Consider the following 24,201-nt stretch of genomic DNA (forward strand, 5'->3'; position numbering starts at 1 on the left):
AAATGTTACGTTTTAATGACTTACGTTATCGCGTTGTAACATTTTAGTCACTAAGCCGTTACTTGTCATTAACGGTGTAATGGTAAGCTAACGTAGCACATTAAATCATCATTTCAAACGAAAATTTTAAGTTAAATTCTACAATTGATCCCTATATTTTTTCATGTTGAGCAATTTAATTTTTTCTTTTATATTCTTTTAACTTTCCTTTATTTTTTATTCATTTTCCATTCTCTTTTGCTTTCCCTCTGTTTTCCTCTCTTCTTCATTTCTTTTAACGTAGTTTTTCTATATTTTCCATTTGTTAAAACAATGATTGTGATTGTATTTGTTTAGGCTTGGAAAAACCTAGTGGTGTACACTACAATATCAAGAAGTCTTTGCACATGAGCCACCACCTGGTAGAGGGCTAATGGGTTGGGTCGAATCGGATTTGGTTTGGGCTTAAGTATGATATATACTTTATGCTTATTTAAATTAGGTTAAATTTGAAATATGAGCCTAAAATTTTATCAAAACCTGCTCATATTATTTTTTAAAATTTTAAAAAATATATTTATATTTATTTTAATATTTAATAAATTCCTAAATTTTTATTGTATTATAGTTTTACATGTAGTCATCTTAAGTTGTTTAATGTTTACATTATAGTAGTATTATATATTATTTTAGGTTTATTTTTATGTGTTATAAATTACATAATATAAAACATTACAAACTTAAAAAACAGGTCGAGCTTGAGTCTTGAATGTTAAAGCCCGTATTTTAAACGGATCTAAAATTTTTTTCCCAACTCATATTTTGAGCCTAATATTTTGGATGAACTTTCGAACATAGGGTGGGTTTAATGGCAGTATGTTTACTTGCGGTTAGTGTAAAAATAGTAGTGATAGTGAGATTAGATACTGTAGCAATACTGTAGCATGAGATAAAAAGTAAGCTAAATGCACCGCAGTTTAATTTTCAGCCGCAGTTTAATTTTCCAACAAATAAACCATAAAATTTAGTCATTATATTTTAATTTTGAGACATTAAGTTCTTGTACTTTTTTATATTTAAAAATGTTGGTTCAATCACTAACTCTGTTTATTTTTCCGTCAATTTTGCTAAGTTGGAATTTATAAAGAACAATAAAAAAATTTCATGGTGGAAAATCTTTTGTTTTTTTATTTTTAAACCGATAACCCAACCAGTTCCTGGCCTGATTGACCAATCTGGTCCAATTTAGATAACATAGAAATTTGAAATTTATGTTTATATTTTTAAAATCATTTCAATTTTTTTTAATTTTAAATATTTTTATTTATCATAATTTTTCATTTTTAAATTTTTTATGTTTTTAATGAAAATATGAAAAAAAATTTTAAAAAGAGTGTTTTTAAAGGGTAATGACCAAATTAGCAGAAAGCTGTCAATGTTTAGGGTAGAAAATGTTATTTTACCTTTAACATTATTAACTTTAACAACAAAATTAAAAGGAGGGATCAAGATTTTTAAATAAAAAAATATAGGGACTCAATGTCTTAAAATTCAAATATAGGGATTAAATTTTAAAATAGAAAGGGCACATGGACTTTTGACATATTTAAACCTTTTTATATAAATAACACTAGAAATTTTATCGCACATGTATGTGTATGAAAATCACATATTTAGAACATAGATTTATGTTTAGAAATAACATAGAATAAATAATGAAATGTTACTTTAGAACTAATTAATAATAACACATGAAATATGTGCAATATTAAAATGTAAAAAATTAGATTAAATTATGAGTAAAACTAAATTTAAACACTACATTAGATTAATAAATTAGATTCTTCACCATTTTTCTATCCAGATTAATAAATAACAAATGTGTTTATTTTTTTGGAGTCATCCGCTTCAATGCTTAAAACAAAATATCTTTCTAATTGGACTTGATAGACGACATATTAGTCTTTCAATCGGTTCATTTTCAATTAGACTAATGTAATATTTAGGTTCGTCTACTAATACAAATTATGTTTCCGTATTACGATCCGACCACGTAATACCGCTTATTATCAATTTAAACATTAGACAACCAATTAACAAAATTTACTTCTTTTTTGCTATGCATGCAAAAACTACGTGAGGACAATATATACGTATTAATGTAATTCATGAATAATTTTTTAAACCAATCTGTTCAAAAAAATTACAAATGTACATAGATGAAAATATTACACTTAGGGCACCGAATCAAATATAAATTACGTCGCAACGAAGAACCCCTTTACATTGCAACGTTAAACTGAAATTTGAAACTTCTATAAATTGGTCCTCGCTCAATCTCGGGTTAACCTTAGAGCATTCTTACGCTCATATATAAGACTCGGGAAGGGTTGTACATCATATATCTAATGTTTGTAATGTTGTTGTTGTTGTTGCTGCTGCTGCTACTACTACTGCATATATGATGATTTGAACTGATTGTTTTATTGTGAACTTAATGGTAATTGTTCTGACAACAAATGTGACATCTTGTAACTTAGATTCGACGATTGAGTCGAACGAGGGGTGTTACATTTTGAAACTTAAAATTTCAATATTAAAGAAAAGAAATTTAAAATGTTCGACAATGGGGTAAATAAGTACAATACAATAATTTTTAATGATTATTTTAGTTTCTACCTTTTTTTACGTTAATCTTTAATTATTTTTTACCCGAATCAAGATTTAAAAAAAATTATTTTTGGTGACCAAAATAAAAGTGTAAACATGATATGAACATGACTTAGTGACAGTTAAATACCGTTAATAATTTAATGCTTAAGTGACAAACATTCTAAAAAAAGTGATAAAATTATAAGTATTTTTTATAACCAAAATGAAAACAACTTAAAAACCAAATCACCAATGACACAGATAAATAGATTAAAATTTTAAGATTTTAGAATTCAAATAATTTTCATAATTGGATGAAAAATATTGAAATTGAATATTAAAACTAAAAGGCCAACCGCTTTCGGCCTTTTTGGATATGCCCCTATTATAGCAAATATTAGAGAACTTATATTTTTCTCAAAAACTAAAAAGCTAACCGATATCCGCCTTTTTGGGTTTGCTTATTTACAATGTGAGCAGTATGCAATGGTTTTTCCTTTTATTTTTTTAACGCAACTGAACCAGAAGAATATAATTATTTATGAAAATATTTAAATTCAAAATTTATGAATTTAAATAACTCGTTTTTTTTGTAGTGATAGTCGCTGTCGCCTGATACACCCGTGGCAAGTTTCCTCTTCATTAGTCAATTATTGACTTTTTAAAAAGTTAATTTTTTTAGGTGTCACCATTGTGCCAGGCAAAACCAACATTTATTTTTCAAAATACCTATTAAAAATACGAGTATTCAGGAAGGAAAAAAAGAAAAAAATATTTTTTAACAGGTATTTTAAATAATACATAGTGGTGCCGCTTGACATAGTAGTGACACTCAAAAATATTATTTTTTAAAAAGGGTAATGATTGGCTAATGATGAGAGGGCGGTGTTACTAGTGTGTTAGGTGGTACCGACAGTCATTGTGAAGAATGAACCATTTACGTATATAAATTTTGACTTGAATCATTTTCATAAAAAATTAATTTTTTTGAGTCAGTTGTGTAAAAAAGTCGAACCCCTCTTATATCCTAATTTTTGCCTTTGAATCAGTTGCGCAAAAAATCCAGACCCCTAAACCCCTTCGAAAGCTAACTAATCTCCGCCTTTTTGGATTTGCTTATTTACAACGTAAGCCGTATGCAATGGGTTTTTTTACGCAATTGACTCAAAAGTATTTAATTGTTTACGAAAATAATTAAAGTCAAAATTTATGAACGTAAATGACTCTTCTTTACCGTGATCATTAGTGTCACCTAATACACCGGCAGCACGTGCCCTCATCACTAGTCAATTATCAATTTTTTTAAAAAAGAAAATAATTTTTTGGGTGCCGCCACCTTGTTAGGCGACACTAATATCTATTTTTCAAAATACTTGTTAAAAATATGAATATTCAAGAAGGAAAAAAAATTTTAATAGGTATTTTTGTTAGTAGTAAATAAAACGATGGATTCTCAAAAATAATTCACTCTAATATACTTCATGTCTCTATCGTTGAAAATTAAGGATTTCGAAGGGGTTCAGTCTTTTTACGTAACTGACTCAAAAATTTAATTATTTATGAAAATGATTTAAGTCAAAATTGATATATGTATATTATACATTCTTCACAATGATCTTTGTTACCGCCTGTCACACTAGCGGTATCGCCCCCTCCTCATTAGTCAATAATCACTTTTTTTAAAAAATAATCTTTTTGGAGGGCCGTCACTCTATTAGGCGCCACTACATTTGACTCTTTCAAGTTGATCATTAGTAGTAGTAAATTTTTCTTTCCAATGTTCTATAAGTGTTTTATAGGACTGGAAACCATATTCTTTTTGTTTATCAACTTTTTTACGTTTTTTATGTTTTTTATAATTTTTTATCATAGATGGTGACTCATCAGATGAAGTGTTTTCTTCATCAGATAAAACAAAAATATGATCTTGACCATTACCATAATATAAAGGACCTAAATCTACATCGGACTCTATATCATAATAAACCACTTCATCTGAAGAAGAAAATATAGATGTTCCAGAACCCATGGATACTGAACCACCAGATCCATATAGGAAAAGAAAAATAGAGTCAGATAGTCAAACAGATGATTATTTGATTAATAATAAAGTTCAAGGTATAATCAGTATGTTAAATAGTAATATAAAAAATCTGACTATTGATGAGAAAAACTCTAAAAATATAAGAAATTACACTAATAAAAATTCACTAACATGGTTAGGAGTAAAACCTAATACTCATCATAGACATAAAAAGAAAAATTATAATAAACAAGTTAAAAAGAAACTAGAAAATAAAAAAATTTCTGGTCATATTACGAATCAGTTTTCTAGAAGAAAAACTTCTAAAAAACTTAGAGATATTTTAAATAACAAGATAAGTTATATGGTCAAAAACTTTTCTAACAAAAGAAAAGAAGTTAAAAAAAGAATTTTAAGTCTTGAAAAACAAGATTTACAAATAGGTCATAAAAAGGAAATAAATTCTTATAAAATTAAATCTGATAAAAATGAAAAAATATTTTTATTAGAAAATTCCATAAATACTAAAAAAGTACAGACTATTATTCAACAGATGAAAATTGGAAAAAATGATATTATTACTTTTTCAAATTTTCAACCTAAAAAATATTATACTTATATTGAAATTAATTTTCAATTTAGAGAATATAAAAAGTATTCTTTACATGCTTTATTAGATACTGGAGCTACAACCAGTAGTTGCAGAAAAAATGCGATTCCTATAGAAAAATGGGAAGTTATGAATAATCCTATAAGAGCAATAGGAATAGATGGTAACGAAACCATAATTCAATATAAGGCTAGAAATATACCGATCTACATAAACAATGTTAGATTTGTTATTCCTAAGATTTTATGTTTTCCTGAAATGCATGGAGACATATTATTAGGTAATAATTTTATATATCAACACTTACCTTTTTCTATAGATAGAAATTTTGTTATTTTATCTGTGGAAAATTTCTCAGTGGAAATACCACTTGTAGAAAACCATAAATTTGTGTGTGATCAAAATTTTATTCCAACAAGGAATGAACAAATTAAACAACTAGAAACAAATCATTGGTTGTTTAAAATTCTTGATAATAATTTTAGTGAAGAACCATTAAAATTATGGAAAAACAGTCCAAGATACTGTGAAATAAAATTAATTAATCCTAATAAAATCATTAGGGTTAAACCTATAATCTATACTAAACAAGATATAGATGAATTTGATGTTCAAATAAATGAACTTCTAGAAAAAGAATTAATAGAAAAAACTAGTAGTCCTCATTCCAGTCCAGCTTTTATGGTAAGAAATTATGCTGAAATTAAAAGAGAAAAAGCTAGAATGGTTATTAATTATAAGAGATTAAATTAGAATACTATTTTTGATGGATATTTTATTCCACGAAAAGAAGTATTAATTAATTAGGCTAAACATGCTAAATACTTTAGTAAATTTGATTGTAAATCAGGATTCTGGCAAATCATGCTAACTGATGAATCAAAACCTTTGACAGCCTTTAGCGTTCCTAATGGTCATTATCAATGGAAGGTAATGCCATTTGGTCTATGTAATGCCCCACAAGTTTTTCAAAGATGGATGGATTCTATTTTAATAAATATAAAAAATTTTGTGTGGTATATATAGATGATATCTTAGTCTTTTCAAAAACACTTGAAGAGCATAGAAAACATCTAAATATTATTTCTCAAGAATTCCTAAAACATGGAATTATATTAAGCCCTAAAAAAATAGAGCTCGAGAAGACAGAAATTGAATTTTTAGGATTAAAATTATCAGCTCATGGTCTTCAACTCCAAGATCATATTATTGTAAAAATAAAAGAATTTCCTGAAAAAATAGAAGATAAAAAACATCTTTCACAATTTTTAGGAATAGTTAATTATGGAAGAACTTTTTTTCCAAAATTAGCTGAAAAAATAGGAGGATTATATGATAAATTAAAAAAGAATATTTGTTTTTGTTGGACTAAACAAGACGAAGAAGTTATAAAAAATATAAAAACAGAAATTACTTATAATCCAAAGGTTTATTTACCTAAAAAAGGAGATAAACTAATTTTAGAAACTGATGCATCACAATATTATTGGGGATGTATTCTGAAAGCCAAAATAGCTAATAATAATGAAGAACTAATATGTGGATATAGCTCAGGGAAATTTAAACCTAATGAGATTAATTATATTAATTATGAAAAAGAATTGCTAGCTATTAAAAAAGGGATAAAAACTTTCCTTATTTATTTAGCACCTGAAAAGTTCATTATAAGAACTGATAATCAGGCAGTAAAACAATTTCTAACTAACAATAGTTTAGAAACTATTCCTAGAAGAATTAGGTGGTATAATGATTTATGTACTTTTAATTTTGAAGTTTTTTATATTAAAAGTGATGAAAATCTACTTGCTGATTTTTTGAGCAGGCCTTATGGATAGAGGTAAACAACCTCTAATAGTTGGTGAATGGATAACCGTTCACAAAAAACCCATCAAAGGGAAAGCAGAATCAACATCCAAAAAAGGATTTGTACCTGCACAACAAACACCATTTTATCCTAACTAAGGATATTATGTGTCTTATCCAATGGTAAACCAACCACTTGGATCAAATGTTTTAAATTACCCAATGGTAAATCAACCAATGGGAAATACTTTTTCATTGACCCCAAACACGGTGAGTCAATTACAATGGTCCCAAAATCCGAATTCAGTATCACAAACAAGTTATGCTGAAGTCATTAAGGGAGCAGAAAATTTGTTGAATCAACAACAAATTCAAGAATTAAAAGATCTTTCAAAAATTAAAGATTTTTATAATCCTGGTTTATCACCAGAAATTTATGATTTTATAAATGAAATATGAAAAACCCATGTTTCACAACAAAGAGCCAATTTCCGTAGAGCTCTTACCAGATTTTCATTATTTTTAGTTGAAAAAACAACTAAAGAGAATGAAGCTGAAGATTTATTATTAAAATCTATTTATATAGAGAATGGGATGAATTCCAGTTAGAATTCATTGATATTAAGGAGATAAACAATCTTCTTGATATTTTCCAATCTTTTATTCATAAAGGAAAAAACAGTCCTATTATGAACAAGGTATTCAGAATTTGTTTATATAACAAATCTAGACAAATTCTGCCTGTGGAAATATTCAACAAAATTAATGGAATTATCTGTAATCAACAGATTCAATTCCAAAAAGCTTTTTCTGAATATTTTCTACAATCTTATGTTTTTACAAATTTTATTGGAAATAATTGTCCAACTATAAAATATAGATTGGATCACGAGCCATTTGATATAACCAATATTGAATGGGGTTTTGTTAGAGAAATAATAGTACACAATTTCTCTTTTCATCTTCTATTAGATTTTCCAGCAATAGTAAAATCCTTTTTACAAACCATCATAAGCAATGATGATTTCTTTTTCTATTTTTATATTCAAATTAGTACCTTTATAGGTATTTCTGAAAAAGAAAAAAATTTTCAGCCATACCAAATATGGTTTATTCATACTATGCTTGATAGTCCTCGATTATCAGCTTTAAATGAAGACAAAGAACACCTGGCAAAAACAATTGACAAGTGTCAAAAAGATCCAAGCTATTATCAAATCCAAATCGGAATTGATTTAATGGCTAAAGCCAGATATCTTCTTCAAGAAAGAAACTACTACATCAGAACTGATGGAAGAATAATAATGGCATATTATTCTAGAATTGGTAATAAAGACGAAGAATCCATTCAACTATTAAAAAAGATAGCAGAAATGGATATTAATGATTTCCCGCCTCATATTCTGCAACAAATCAGAAGCGCATGGGAAAATTGCCATCAAGATATATCTAAAGTTCATTATGATGGTTAAAACATCCAGATGAAGACAAAAAGTCATACATCGGGAAAATTATCAAGAAGGTTGAAGTCAACAAAGATGGCAACCTGATGAACAATCCACATACCAACAAAAAAGATTGGAAACGTGGAAATCATGATGATGTAAGCCATGATGGAAGAAACCATGAAGGCTAATCAAAGACATCCAGATGCGACAACAAAGTCCTGTAACGTGGAGACTGTCATCAAACCAATGATGATGTAAGCAATGATGGAAGCAACCATGACACAAGCAAGTGATGGAAGAGGCCATTAATACAAGCATGCAAAGTGGAAACAACCAGAGCCATGCAATTAAAGTTACAAAAAGACAAATGCGACGTGGAAGCAGCCACATCCATTTGAAGTCGAATCCTTATCAGAAACACTGTTCGGGATTCAAACAACAATTGTATAGGATTTTTAATCTCCTCTATAAATAAAGAGGAAAGTTCAATTGTATAGCATCTTGAAAATTACGAACTACAAATTATCTTGTAATTTTCGCATAATCTTTCTCTTAGAATTCGATCTTGTAAATTACCAACGACTTTTCTTTATAATAAAAGAGTCTATATGCGGAATTTACAAGATAATTTGTAGTTCGTAATTTTCAAGATGCTATACAATTGAACTTTCCTCTCTATTTATAGAGGAGATTAAAAATCCTATACAATTGTTGTTTGAATCCCGAACAGTGTTTCTGATAAGGATTCGGCTTCAAATGGATGTGGCTGTTTCCACGTCGCATTTGTCTTTTTGTAACTTTAATTGCATGGCTCTGGTTGTTTCCACTTTGCATGCTTGTATTAATGGCCGCTTCCATCACTTGCTTGTGTCATGGTTGCTTCCATCATTGCTTACATCATTATTAGTTTGATGACAGTCTCTACGTTACAGGACTTTGTTGTCGCATCTGGATGTCTTTGATTAGCCTTCATGGTTTCTTCCATCATGGCTTACATCATCATGATTTCCACGTTTCCAATCTTTTTTGTTGGTATGTGGATTGTTCATCAGGTTGCCATCTTTGTTGACTTCAACCTTCTTGATAATTTTCCCGATGTATGACTTTTTGTCTTCATCTGGATGTTTTAACCATCATAATGAACTTTAGATATATCTTGATGGCAATTTTCCCATGTGCTTCTGATTTGTTGCAGAATATGAGGCGGGAAATCATTAATATCCATTTCTGCTATTTTTTTTAATAGTTGAATGGATTCTTCGTCTTTATTACCAATTCTAGAATAATATGCCATTATTATTCTTCCATCAGTTCTGATGTAGTAGTTTCTTTCTTGAAGAAGATATCTGGCTTTAGCTATTAAATCAATTCCGATTTGGATTTGATAATAGCTTGGATTTTTTTGACACTTGTCAGTTGTTTTTGCCAGGTGTTCTTTGTCTTTATTTAAAGCTGATAATCGAGGACTATCAAGCATAGTATGAATAAACCATATTTGGTATGGCTGAAAAAAATTTTCTTATTCAGAAATACCTATAAAGGTACTAATTTGAATATAAAAATAGAAAAAGAAATCATCATTGCTTATGATGGTTTGTAAAAAGGATTTTACTATTGCTGGAAAATCTAATAGAAGATGAAAAGAGAAATTGTGTACTATTATTTCTCTAACAAAACCCCATTCAATATTGGTTATATCAAATGGCTCGTGATCCAATCTATATTTTATAGTTGGACAATTATTTTCAATAAAATTTGTAAAAACATAAGATTGTAGAAAATATTCAGAAAAAGCTTTTTGGAATTGAATCTGTTGATTACAGATAATTCCATTAATTTTGTTGAATATTTCCACAGGCAGAATTTGTCTAGATTTGTTATATAAACAAATTCTGAATACCTTATTCATAATAGGACTGTTTTTTCCTTTATGAATAAAATATTGGAAAATATCAAGAAGATTGTTTATCTCCTTAATATCAATAAATTCTAACTGGAATTCATCCAATTCTCTATATAAATAGATTTTAATAATAAATCTTCAGCTTCATTCTCTTTAGTTGTTTTTTCAACTAAAAATAATGAAAATCTGGTAAGAGCTCTACGGAAATTGGCTCTTTGTTGTGAAACATGGGTTTTCCATATTTCATTTATAAAATCATAAATTTCTGGTGATAAACCAGGATTATAAAAATCTTTAATTTTTGAAAGATCTTTTAATTCTTGAATTTGTTGTTGATTCAACAAATTCTCTGCTCCCTTAATGACTTCAGCATAACTTGTTTGTGATACTGAATTCGGATTTTGGGACCATTGTAATTGACTCACCGTGTTTGGGGTCAATGAAAAAGTATTTCCCATTGGTTGATTTACTATTGGGTAATTTAAAACATTTGATCCAAGTGGTTGGTTTACCATTGGATAAGACACATAATATCCTTGGTTAGGATAAAATGGTGTTTTTCTTATATTCAAGAAGCTTTTATTAATATTGGATATTAATAAGTATCACAAATAAAACATTTACATATTTGTTTCTTTTGGTTGGAAGACTTTTTCCTTACCACTTTTTGACTTTGACCAGAAATTTTTTTATTACCTTGTTTCCATTTTCTAAATTTATATTTTTTTTACGTTTTTTATAGGTTTTAGGATATATTTGTTTACACCCAAATTCCCATTCATTTTCTAATATTTTAGAACAATATTTATAACCTAATTTATTTTTGACTTGTTTAGCCGCTTTAGTTTGCAAGCAGTGCAAAGTTATTCTTTCTCTTGCAAAATAAATTCTATTTCCTATAGAATCTAAATTTTCATAGGAAAGCCCAGATGTTTTACTGTGCTTTTCTAAATAAGATACATATTTGTTTATACATATCTCATCCCAAGGTGGGGGTAATTTATGAAAGTATTGGTTTTTCCAAAACTCTATATTTTCATTTTTTTAATTTCTGATATTCGTGAAGAAATTTTTTAGAAAATTCATCCAAATATCTAATATCACATAATTTAATTTTTGAAAGGATATAGCTAGCAACACTATCTTGATCTTTTTTATCAAAATAGCCATAAAATTCTGTTTTTAGAATTGAGGTTAATCCCTTCAAAAGATCTTTAGGGGTTCCTATTTGACTTAATAATAACTCTTTTGTTCTTTTCCTTTCTCAGACTCTTCCCATCGTCTAAGAAATTGAAGAACATCCCTTTGAAAAGTTCCTACAAAATAATTTAAGAACTTTTCTTTTGACCATGTGTTGTTGTTTACAACAATCGTCATTGACTGTGCCCAATTTTCTATGGTTTTTTCATAGTCTGGAATAGAAATATTAGTCAAATCTAAATATATTCCTCCTTGAGCAACATTTCTTTTATTTAAGTCATCTATTCTTTGTTGAACAGGTTGACTAGATGTTTCTCCTAAATATTCAGGTTTAACATCATTAGTAGCTATATCTTCGGATTTGTTACCAAAGATTCTAAATTTTCCATTATCAAATTCAAAATCTTTGTTAGAAAATCTAAGATAGTCATCTGTTAGACCATCAGATTCTAACTTCCTTTTTCCACGAGGATCTGGTGGTTCAGTATCCATGGGTTCAGGAATGTTTTCTACAAACTTATGTTTTTACTGATTATCTAGATAACGAATTTCCTACTTTAAAATACAGACTAGATCATGAACCATTTAATATAACCAATATTGAATGGGGTTTTACTAAAGAAATAGTTGTGCAAAATCTTTCTTTTCATCTTTTAAAAGATTTTCCAGCTATTGTAAAGTCTGTTTTACAAAATATCATAAACAATGATGATTTTTATTACTATTTTCATATTGATATTAGTAGTCTAATTGGTATAGCTGAACAAGAAAAATTCTATCAGCCGTATACATCAAGAAAAGAATTTCCACGTATACTGATCATTGATATTAATGATTTAGAACAAATTAATAGCTAATGATTAATACTTATAATAACTAATAGTAATTTAATTTATTATAAATTGCTTTATAACGATGCAAAAATTTTTACGGTTCACAATATTAACATGTGACGCTAGTCATAGGCAACAAAAGGTCGTTATAGCCACAGTCCTAACTTCCTTTTTCTTCGTTGAACCGATTAAACTTTCCATTATTGGATATCTCCATTTAATTTTTTTGATGGCATATATTAATAAGAAAATTACTTCGAATTATCAATGTTAATTTAGAGTTGTTTATTTATTTATTTATTCAAATTAACCACGAAAATTACTGCATGAAATTACACAAAATGAGTTACAAAGAATCAGTCAAAAGAAATCTCAATCAGTAAGTTGCAAGTAACACCTTCAAATTATTGTTTATATAAATATTATAAAACTCCTAGTGAATCAAGACAACATTTTTTTGAAGTGTACATGCCTATACAACAAGTTTACATCTTTGGCTTAATTAATCAAGTATTAAGATAATGTTAGATTTTGTACCTATATTTTTTATAAAATATTTAATGTGGTATCATATTACTAATATGTATTTTATTATGGTAGTTAGTGTTAATATCATTAGTGAATTTACTAAACCAGCCAATAAAAATTCGGCACACTAAGTAAAATAAAAAAATTTAAATTAAAGACAAATAACCAAAGATATGATTAATAAAATATAGTTAAATACCAACTTACATGAAAGTACCTGTACATAAAAAAATATTACTTAAAAATTAATTTAAGATAAAAAAAACTCTTTGGAAAAGATGATCATTTACTTAAATGGAGAAGATGGCGTTTTTGCTTATGTAAGTTTAATATTTACTTCTTTTTTATTAACTATATGTTTAGTTTTTTAAATTAAATTAAATTTTATTTTATTTAATTTTTCACGTAATGTTAGATTTGAAAAAAAAGATCTACATGTCGAATTTTCATTGGCTGGTTTAGCAATCCACTAACAGTGTTAATACCAAGTACCATACTAAAACACACATTGATAGTTCATGTAACATTGACAATGAGTATCATATTGGGCATTTTATAATAAAAAAAGTACATAATAAAACACATATTGATAATTCAAGTATCACATTAGACATTTTCAAAATACATAATTACATTGAATATTTTATAAGAATACATATATTAAATGTGACATTATTCCTTAAATATTTTAAGTTAAAGTAATCAATTTCGATTTTTTTTCTAATTTATTGAAAACCTTTTTCAAATTCAATTGTATTGGATCAAACTATTTGACTGGATCAATTATATCGAGAATTAATCGATAAAAAAACAAGTAAAACTGATTTTTTTTATGATTTTGGTCTAAATTTCCGATCCAAACCGGAAAAAAACAATCCTACAAACAAAACAAATTAGGCCAAACCCAAAACATGAATAAAAAAAAAGTGTTCTTCTTAGCCCTAAGTCAGGCAGAGCCCGAGCAGAGAAACAAGCTAAATAAATAGCATATGTTTATTTTTAAAAAAGTATTTGCGGAATTAGGCTGATTTTCACCATATTTATTGGAATAGACCGAGTCTAAAGAGAGAGGGGAAAAAGGCAGAACACAAACAGAAATAGAAGCAGAGGACAAAACGAAAGGGATAAAAACGAAAGAGAAAATACAAAGGAAAAAAAGGGAGAGGAAAACTCAGAAATCATCAGAAACGAAGCAACGGTTGAGTCATTCTTGACAGGATACTATCAAAGCTGCGGAATTTGTGGTTAAAAGGTAAGCTTTTTTTCTTTCGAAACACTGTATCTTGATTTAGGGTTTTGGTTCAGTGTAATTTAGGAATTTGGGGTTTAGAGTCCAAGTTCAATCACCAAGCTTGTACCAGTTTGTTTGGGAATTTGGGGAATTTGGGAATTTTAGCGTGTTTAGGGTTTGGGAAGAGGTACAGATCTTCTGTGTTTGTTTTCTAGTTTGTTCTTCTAATTGTTGAAGGGCCCCCAAAAATAACACTTGTTCTTACGTTCATGTTTTGTTCCCCAGAAGTAACACTGCATTTGCCCAACTGTTAAAGAAAGGAGAACTCAAAATTGTGGATTAACCATTTGTTACTGCCTTATTGATCAGCTTGTATTTAGGTAAGTTTGCTGATATTATTTTTATCAAATTGTCCTTACTTTTATTCCTTCTGATTTCAGAGTTGAATTTATTTAGTTATTAGTAAAAAGGGGTAAACAACTGAACTAAAACTACAAAAGTTTACTCTTCGACAATCTCTAATTTTAGTTGACTTCACTGTGAATTTCCTCAAATAAGCATCACAGTTTTTGCTTTAAGTGTTATTTAAACTTTTAACTTGGTAAAAACATTTGAATGGCTTGGAAATTTTTGTGCATTTTAAAATCTCTTTTAAGAAAAACTTATTGGGTGGGGTTGGACCAAGCCTAATTTATTCATATACTGTTGAGGCTTTGGAGTAATTTAGTATAAAACTGCATCTACAGGTAAATGCTTTAGCTGCTTTTCCATCTTTATATATTTTTAAAATTTTCTCCATGTTGCAGTAAAAATTGTTGAAAGTAATTTTCTTAGAACGTAATCGACTTTCCAGCACTTTGTAATTAGCTCTGTAGTTGGTAAACAATGTTAAACAATGTTACACGATTTCTTCATTCTCCGGTTGTTCCTAAAGTATCAGTCTGACAGCTATATCTAGATTCCCGACACATATTCAAACATTGATATAGAACACATGGAGAACAAAAAGTTCCTTTCACACCAAGTTCCTACATGTCTGTTCTGCTTTGTTCAATGAGTTTATTATTTCTCTGTTGTTTGTTTCTTACACACGAGATTTGGATATTGTATATACATTGTAAAAATGGGCTGCCCGATTTAACAGAATGTTAAATACATGACTTACTAAAATTTAAGTATATATTACATTACTTACATTACTTACTAAAATATATTACATTACTTAAATATATTACTTACTAAAATTTATAACTTACATTACATAAACATATTACATTACTTAAAATTTATATATATATTTTAAATTTTTATATATGGTATGGATATATAACCTATATTTCAATTTTATTGTCAATAAATTTTATAATTTTAAAAATAATTGTAAATGTTATTTTTTAAATATTAAAACCTATTTTTTTAAAATATCATCCCATATATGGTATGGATATATAACCTACATTTCAAATTTATTAGTAATAAATTTTATAATTTTAAAAATAATTATAAATAAGATACATAAAAGTGATATACTTACATTACTTACAAAACTATGCACCTTATGGTCATTCTTCTTACCATTTTCTTGGCTGGTTCAAGATAACCTAAATTAAAAAATATACTATTTTTAAATTTATTTAAAAAAATATACTAAATTAATAAATTTCAAATATAATGTACTAAAATAATGTAAAATAAAAAAAATAGTATATTTTTTAAAATTATTAAAATTCGAGAAAAAAATACGAACATAAGGCTGAAATAAGGGTTTTTTTAATTTAAAACACACGCTAAATTAATACATTTCAAATATAATGTACTAAAATAGTGTAAAATAAAAAAATTAAAAATAGTATATTTTATAAAAGTAATAAAATCTAGGAAAAAAATATGAACATAGGGCCGAAATAAGGGTTTTTTTAAAATTTATTTAAAAACACACACTAAATTAATACAGTTCAAATATAATGTACTAAAATAATGTAAAATAAAAAAATTAAAAATAGTATATTTTTTAAAAGTAATAAAATTTGAAAAAAAATACGAACAAAGGGCCAAAATACGAACAATTGGTGCCGCCTGTGCCACAGGCACCAAAGGTGCTGCCTGTGGCAGGCCCTCCTTCAGTAAGTTTTTTTTAAACTTTTTTTTGTATTATTTTGGTAAATAAAAATAAGTTGTAATATTTTAGTATTTTTTTTATTTTTTTTGTAATATTTTGGTAAAAATCCCTATGGATATATAACCTATATTTCAATTTTATTGTCAATAAAATTTATAATTTTAAAAATAATTGTATATGTTATTTTTTTTAAATATTAAAACCTATTTTTTTAATATATCACCCCATATATGGTATGGATATATAACCTACATTTCAAATTTATTAGTAATAAATTTTATAGTTATAAAAATAATTATAAATAAGATACATAAAAGTGATATACTTACATAACTTATATATAAACTTATATATAAACTTGCATAACTTACATAATAACATAATAACTTACATAATACACAACTTACATAAATTAAATAACTTACATAATACATAACTTTGATAACTAACATTATACACAACTTACATAATACATTTCTTACATAACTTACATTATACACAACTTAATTAATATTATACATAACATACATAATACATAATACACAACTTAATTAATAATATACATAATAGATATAATACATAATACATAATACACAACTTAATTAATATTATACATAACATACATAATACATAATACATAACTTACATAATACACAACTTAATTAATATTATACATAACTTACATAAATTACATACATATCGATGCAGAAATCAATCTCAATTTTACAGATTGTTTCCACCAAAGAATTAAATGTAGCAATGTCAGGCACAAACCCTTCCTTGGTCATTCTTCTTACCATTTTCTTGGCTGATTCAAGATAACCTGCATTCAACAAACCTTCTATCAACAAATCTCGACCTCGAACCAGAGGATTAAACTCCTTGCTCATGTCCTCCAAGAAGTCTTGCGCTTCCTTCATCTTCTCAGAGGAACACCATCGATTCACCAGAACTGTGTATGTCCTATTGTCTGGTACCTCACCTTTCCTAATCATCTTCCGGATTAATGCATATGCTCCATGGAACATCTTCACCTCACAAAGTGCAAAGAACAATGAATTGTTAACGCTAACGGTCTGTTTGCAACCTAAATTAGTGCTTTTGTTGAAAACTTCCACAGTCTGGTTATGAGGCCGTTCTTCTCGTACTCTTCAATGATAAAAGAAAGAGTATCACAAGAAAGGATAAGCTGCTGCTTTTCCATTTGTTGAATGGTTTTCCACATGGATTCATACTTTCTATGGAGAATGAGAATCTTGACTAGCTCTTTAAATTCGACGGAGGTGGGGGTGTAGTGGGAACGTGCCCATGAGAATAAGCGAAGAGATTCTGAGAGTTTGAGCAGGAACGAAGTATGCGAAATACAAGTTCAGAGTTCACAGAAAGGTTCACGCGGTTGAGAATGCGCTCTGGATGAACTTCACGACGAACGATGTTGGAAATGTGGTGGATAGCTGCAAAATAGTCACCTTCCGAAACAGAAGTGATGGAAACAGAAGTATCTTGGAGAGAATTTGCTGAGGTTAGGGTCCTAAAGGAACAGAGAATGTTCTGTGATCTATTTCCATATTTGTGGAGCAGCTGTGCAGACCGGAGCATTTGCAGTAGAAGTTACAGTCCAGTAACCTGCATTTCCACCTCGATACTCGTTAATTGACAGAAGCAACAGAGTAATAATATGATGCAATTTCAAAGAACTTCCGTACTGTAACAAGGAATAAACAGAAAATACCAATCACATGTACCACATCGAAAGGAAACAAGACAAGATGACTAAAATCAATGGTAAAAAAACTCACTCTTATCATACATTAACATATAAACATATTAAGCTCACTTCTATGAGTCCTACGTTTTGCAGTTGTTGCTTCTTTAGACCTAGCCATCTAGGGCAAAAGGAATTTGAGCTACATTTTGCTAACACCAAAGAGAAATGCATAAAAATGGTATATTGAGCATCAGAAAATGGCATTTCTTAAAATCATTTCACATTAGCAACTTGTTTGATATACAAAATTGAACGATGAACTGAATGTGTACATTTCTTATTCCACTCTCATGTTCATTCAAATTGAGCATGTTTTCATGCTTTCAACAACAAGGCATCGTAGGTAACCCATAGAAACAGAATAATTAAAGAAGAAAAAAAACCAAATAACACAAAACAAATAACTCCATAAAATTGCTTGTATAGTTTAACAGTCGGATACAACCATTAAACATAACCCAGTTTGAGAAAGCAAAGTTCAATACTTGAAAGTAACATTTTCTAAGAAAAGAAGTTTGTTTTATCCATTAAAGCTAAATACCCATTAATAAATTTATCACTTTTAACCCATGTATATAACTTCCTATATCAAAGAAGAGATTGGCAATCTTAAAGAAAATCGAACAGAAGCTTAAAGTAGAGACTTTGAATAACTCAATTAAATCTACAAGTTTGAGATTTGGAGTTGGAATTATAATGGAAAAGAAGGAAAGTACATGCGAAAAAAATAAAAATAAAGAACACACCTTTCTCAGTGGCTGCTAGAGATGGATATTCAAAGAGTTGGAGCGTGAAGACTTCAAAGACACATAAAAACCAGTGAAAAATATGAAGTTTGGGTATTGGGCCTTGAACTGAGTTCAACCCATTGGATTAAATAGTGTACTTGTGAGAGGTTGATTTGGATTAAATCCAACACTTAGGGCACGTTTGGTTCGCTGTATTGGATTAGAGGCGTATTGGATTAGAGGTGTATTGGGATTAGAGGTGTATTGGATTAGAGGTGTAATAGCTAATCCACTGTTTGGTTGAATGTAATGGAATAGAGGCGTAATAGTAATCTTGTGTTTGGTTGAATGGAATAGAGGTGTAATAGCATAATAGAAAAAACTAAAATGACTAGAATACCCTTAGCATAAATTTGTTTTGGTAAATGATTATTGTTATTGTTATTTAAATTATAATAAGATTTTTATTATCAATAATAAATAATTTAATCATATTTAAACATAATTATTATTAAATATATTTTAATTAAAATATATAATTTAATAAAATTCTTAATAATTAATATTCTTATATTAATTTACTGAAATCATAATATATGATACTGTAAAATATAAATTAACATAATTATTATTAAATATATTTTAATTAAAATATATAATTTAATGAAATTTTTAATAATTAATATTCTTATATTAATTTACTCAAATCATAATATATGATACTGTAAAATATAAATTAACATAATTATTATTAAATATATTTTAATTAAAATATATAATTTAATAAAATTCTTAATAATTAATATTCTTATATTAATTTACTGAAATCATAATATATGATACTGTAAAATATAAATTAACATAATTATTATTAAATATATTTTAATTAAAATATATAATTTAATGAAATTCTTAATAATTAATATTCTTATATTAATTTACTCAAATCATAATATATGATACTGTAAAATATAAATTAACATAATTATTATTAAATATATAACTTGAAAATTATATTCTGCATAAACATAATTAACTTATACTAAGAAAAAGTTAGATGAAAATGAAATTGTACATCATAATCAATATGTTCAAAAGTTTTACAACATCAAAAAGTTTGAACATTGATATTTAATGGTGAGAAAGAAATCTTCTGACCCATTCCAATCGGGCAACAGAAGGTAAACTGAAGAAAACTGAAGAAAATTTAAACTTTAAACTATATACTTTTAAGGATAAAAAATATTAAATTAAAATTTCTATTAAAATTTTAACTTTAAAGCTAAATATAAAAATTAATGAATTTAAATTAAGAAAATTAAAACAAGTTACATTCTATATTAGAATTACATAAGAAAATTGTTTACATTCTATATTAGAATTACATTAGAATTACATAAGTTCTGTTTACAAGTTACATTCTCTCATGACCAACTCTCAAAATCAACTCTTTAAGGGATCTTTTTTCCCTTTACTCGGTGTAACTGAGTTGCAACAGGTGGTTTATCCATACTTTTCTTGCCATCCCACATGTAAACATCATTTATAGCAGTAGCAGTTGCAGCCCAGTACTTACCAGCAGAAATGCTTACGATTGTTTTCTCAGAAAGGGAATATAGCTGTACAAATTCATCCAAATGAAGTAAATAAAAGCTTCACTCCAGGGGAAGTTAAAATCAACAAAGACAATGGAATAGAACCTGTTGGCATCTAAGATGAGGATATGAGGAAACCCAATAAAATAATGCTCCATCTTCAGTAATAACCATGCTATGTACCATCCCGGCAACTATTACAAAATAAGAAAGATCCATCTTCAGTAATACTCATTATGCATAAAATAATTAAAATTAGATTCTAGGAATTTAAAGATATAAAAACATGAATATCAAAATAAGAAAGATCCATAGGAATTTCAAATTCATCACTTATACGGGCATCCCACAATCCATAAATTTCAAAAACAGTCATGGATGTTAAATTTACAAGTTTCTTTATCACACAACTTACACCATATTGAAATTCAAATCCATTTTCTGAAACTCAGATTCCTAAGTATAACCTAAGTGAACATTTCACAGCTATCAATTATTTTATGCCTTCTATGTTATATCATGACAGGCAGCTCCAGTCCATATCTCTTTAATCAATTGCTTAGTCCCAATTTTGTTTAGCATTCAGTACCTTTTACATATAAACTCAACATACAACAATAAAATCCATGTCTCAACATGTAAGCATTTGCAATAAAAAATTGAAAATGAAGGTTATGCAATAAAAACTCACTTTCGCAGGCTGTCTGTGATTAGCATCTAATTTAGAAAGGAAAAATGATATTTCATTTTTCAACTTGGGCAATAATATAGATGAATTAAATTAAATGATTCCTTTCAATATTAGCTTTAAATCTGATCAAAAAGGGAAAATGGATAAATAATGAGTACCTATTCTCAAGTGGAATATATGGATACCAAGTTGTGAAAGTATACCAAGTTGGGATTGCACTCCTATTGAACTTGTACTGCACCTAAAGTTTCCCCTCCGTTGAAAAGGGAAAAATCAGATGTTCGACTATAAAACCATAAAACATTATATGGAAAACAAATTAAAAAAAACTCTAGGTTTTGCGGAAGACAAACAGATCAGTAATTTTTATAAAATTTTCCAAATCTATTTAAATATCATTTTAGTGTTTCAAATTCTTAGCTAATTAATCTTCAAAGCTAAAAACAACATGAAAAAAAAATGATAAAAGAAGGCAAAATTTAGTAATGTCTAGTTCAGGGAAGCAAAGCACCCATACTGCAACTTCATATGATTTATCCATTATTATGCCTTACATGATCGATTTAAGGGAATTACAATATTCATACAATGATGAAAATCAGGCCTTCTTCAAGAAGCAGAACAAGGCGAAACATGTCAATCTAAGGGAGCAGAACAAGGCGAAACATGTCAATCTAAGGGCCTTGGAGCTAAGATTACATTCTATCTACTAAATGATATCGTTGCAACTTTAATTTCATTTCTTTATCAATCACCCAAACAATAAAGAAATTATAAAGCATGTATAATTGACCTAAAATTAATTGTTGGTGTATGTATAATTGACCTAAAATTAATTGTTGGTATATGTATAATTCAAGTTTTAAAACTTTTATAACATTTTGTTAAGTATAAATATATTGATTAGTTCATTAAAGCATGTTCAAAGTTTTAGCATTGATTAGTTTAATAAAGCATGTTCAAAGTTTGAACATTGATTAATAAATATTTATTTATGATTAGTTTAATCAAAGATTTTCTAAGCAACATTTTTTTTTTGACTTTCATTCATTTAGGTCTTATTTTAATTTAGTTTTATTATATATGATTTATTTTGATCTAGATTTAGATATATATATATATCAGTCAATTAGCTTACTTTGGTCGGTGAAATGTCATATAAAGAAAAATATAATGATAATTTAGCTTTAGAAATAGATTACAAACTCTTTCACCCTAAAACATCATGAAGGGCATGAAAATTAATTAAAGGAAAGGTATTTTAATGAAATTAATTACTTGCTTTTACAAGTTTTCTCGAATGCTTTTACAATTTTTTTGAAAGCCAATTTGAATGCTTTTTTTGAATGCTCTTTGATGAAATTAATTACTTGTTTGATCTTAATGGCTGACTTTTTCCTTTGTATTATCATGGCCTTTGTTCAAAACACATGCTCTTGAAATCATACTCTTATCCCAATCTATATGATATAATGATTTAAGTAGTTGCAACGAGGAATTATTACTTCTTTTAGGAAAATCAAATCATACTAAGCCTATGATATAAGGGGTTTCTACAATTGTCGGCTTATCATATTTTTGTTAAGAAACTTGCATGTTTATTTTTATTTTTTAAAATTAGATTCTAGGTTTACATAGTATAATTGCAATTAGGCTAATTGCCATTTTGGGACTTTAAAAACACCACAATAATTGCCATTTTGTTAAGAAGTCTATATAACCACCACAGAATAAGTGCATAGAGGCACAAAGCATAAGCTTAAATTTCAACTTCCTTTATCACTTAGGAGTTAGTGCAGATCAAATAGTGTAATTTTAAAACTGACTCAACATCCCCTAATTCAGAAATAGCAAATAACAATTTATGCAAGCAGCAAGAATCCCATTAGCTAAAACAGAGAACAAGCCAAGTTCCAAAAATCAGCAAATAAAATGTTTAACACCGAACTTCAACATGCTTATACCTAGTTCAATTTATTCTAGCTGTCCCTTTAATGGTAAATCCACCCAATTACTTGACTGAAATAAATAAAAGTTCAATGCTAGATTCCCACTTTGGAAAAATCAGTCACCAATTACACTTGATAAATCTTGGAAACCTCGGTTCCAACTTGACAGAACAAAATCATTTTTGCAATGGGTTTACTTGTTTAGTTGGGGGCCATGGCCTATGTCCGTAAGGCAACAATTATCTTAGGTAAAAATTTCGAATGCAAAAAGAGAAAGGGCAAGTGTTTGTTCAATGCATAAAGCTAACAAACATGGCTATGCTCAAGTCAACCAAGATAAATAAGTAAATACAACTAGATAATTATTTCGCAGGCATTGAGCAATACTAAATTTATTGGACTAATGAACCAAAGGTGGGTTCCATAAACAGAATATTTTCGGCATAAGACAGTATGGTACAGACAACCTATGTTGTTCTGACTTTTCGTTTTTCTTGAACCACTCGTGTCCAGCACATTTTTGGACAAGGGTACAAGGATATACCCCCCTCCAAGGACCCTCCAAATATATGGAAAAACTAAGAAAGAATTGAACATATCTGTGTTAGATACATACCCAAATCTGCCACTCACACCGAAGTCCGAGTAACATAGTAGACAACCAAACATTAGAGTATTACCATGCTTTTTTCCCCTTCTATGGAACTACCATGCTATTAATGCAAGATAATTTAATAAAATTTCTTACCAATGTACAAAACAGTCAAAAAGTTGCACCGACTTCCAATAACAGCAGCAACCCACAAGCTTACGGCAACCTGTAAAGTTTTTGATCATTAATAATCCACTCCAGCAAATCTAGTGTGTCGGAGGAAACTAGTTAGAAATGCAGATTCAATATAATGGTCTTTACCCACACACTGTGACCGTAGCAAAGTTGACAATATTCTTTAAAAGTCTAAAACAAAGCTAATCTGTTTAGTATGCTTCTTTGAAAATTATAAAAGTTTCATTCAAAGAATTTGTATAATAGGTAGCTATATGATCAAAACTATTTTTCTACATTGGTTATATTGCAAATTTCGCCCAGTTTCCCTTTTATCTTGTCCATGAGTTGCCAACTTGTTAAAGGAAACAGACA

General features: G+C 28.1%; 1 long non-coding RNA gene and 1 pseudogene across 1 annotated transcript; both read right to left on the reverse strand.

Annotated features, from left to right (window-relative positions):
- Positions 1 to 16,997: 16,997 nt before the first annotated feature.
- LOC107922366 (pentatricopeptide repeat-containing protein At5g18390, mitochondrial-like) lies at positions 16,998 to 18,847 on the reverse strand (annotated as a pseudogene).
- Positions 18,848 to 20,143: 1,296 nt separating this feature from the next.
- Positions 20,144 to 21,837, reverse strand: LOC121225154 (uncharacterized). Its single transcript, XR_005923073.1, has 3 exons — positions 21,270 to 21,837; positions 20,526 to 20,614; positions 20,144 to 20,444 (listed from the first exon to the last, which is right to left on the reverse strand). It is a non-coding gene; the product is annotated as an uncharacterized lncRNA (long non-coding RNA).
- Positions 21,838 to 24,201: the final 2,364 nt, after the last annotated feature.

This window comes from Gossypium hirsutum, chromosome D13 (genome assembly GCF_007990345.1).
Source record: "Gossypium hirsutum isolate 1008001.06 chromosome D13, Gossypium_hirsutum_v2.1, whole genome shotgun sequence".
NCBI classification, from domain to species: Eukaryota; Viridiplantae; Streptophyta; class Magnoliopsida; order Malvales; family Malvaceae; genus Gossypium; species Gossypium hirsutum.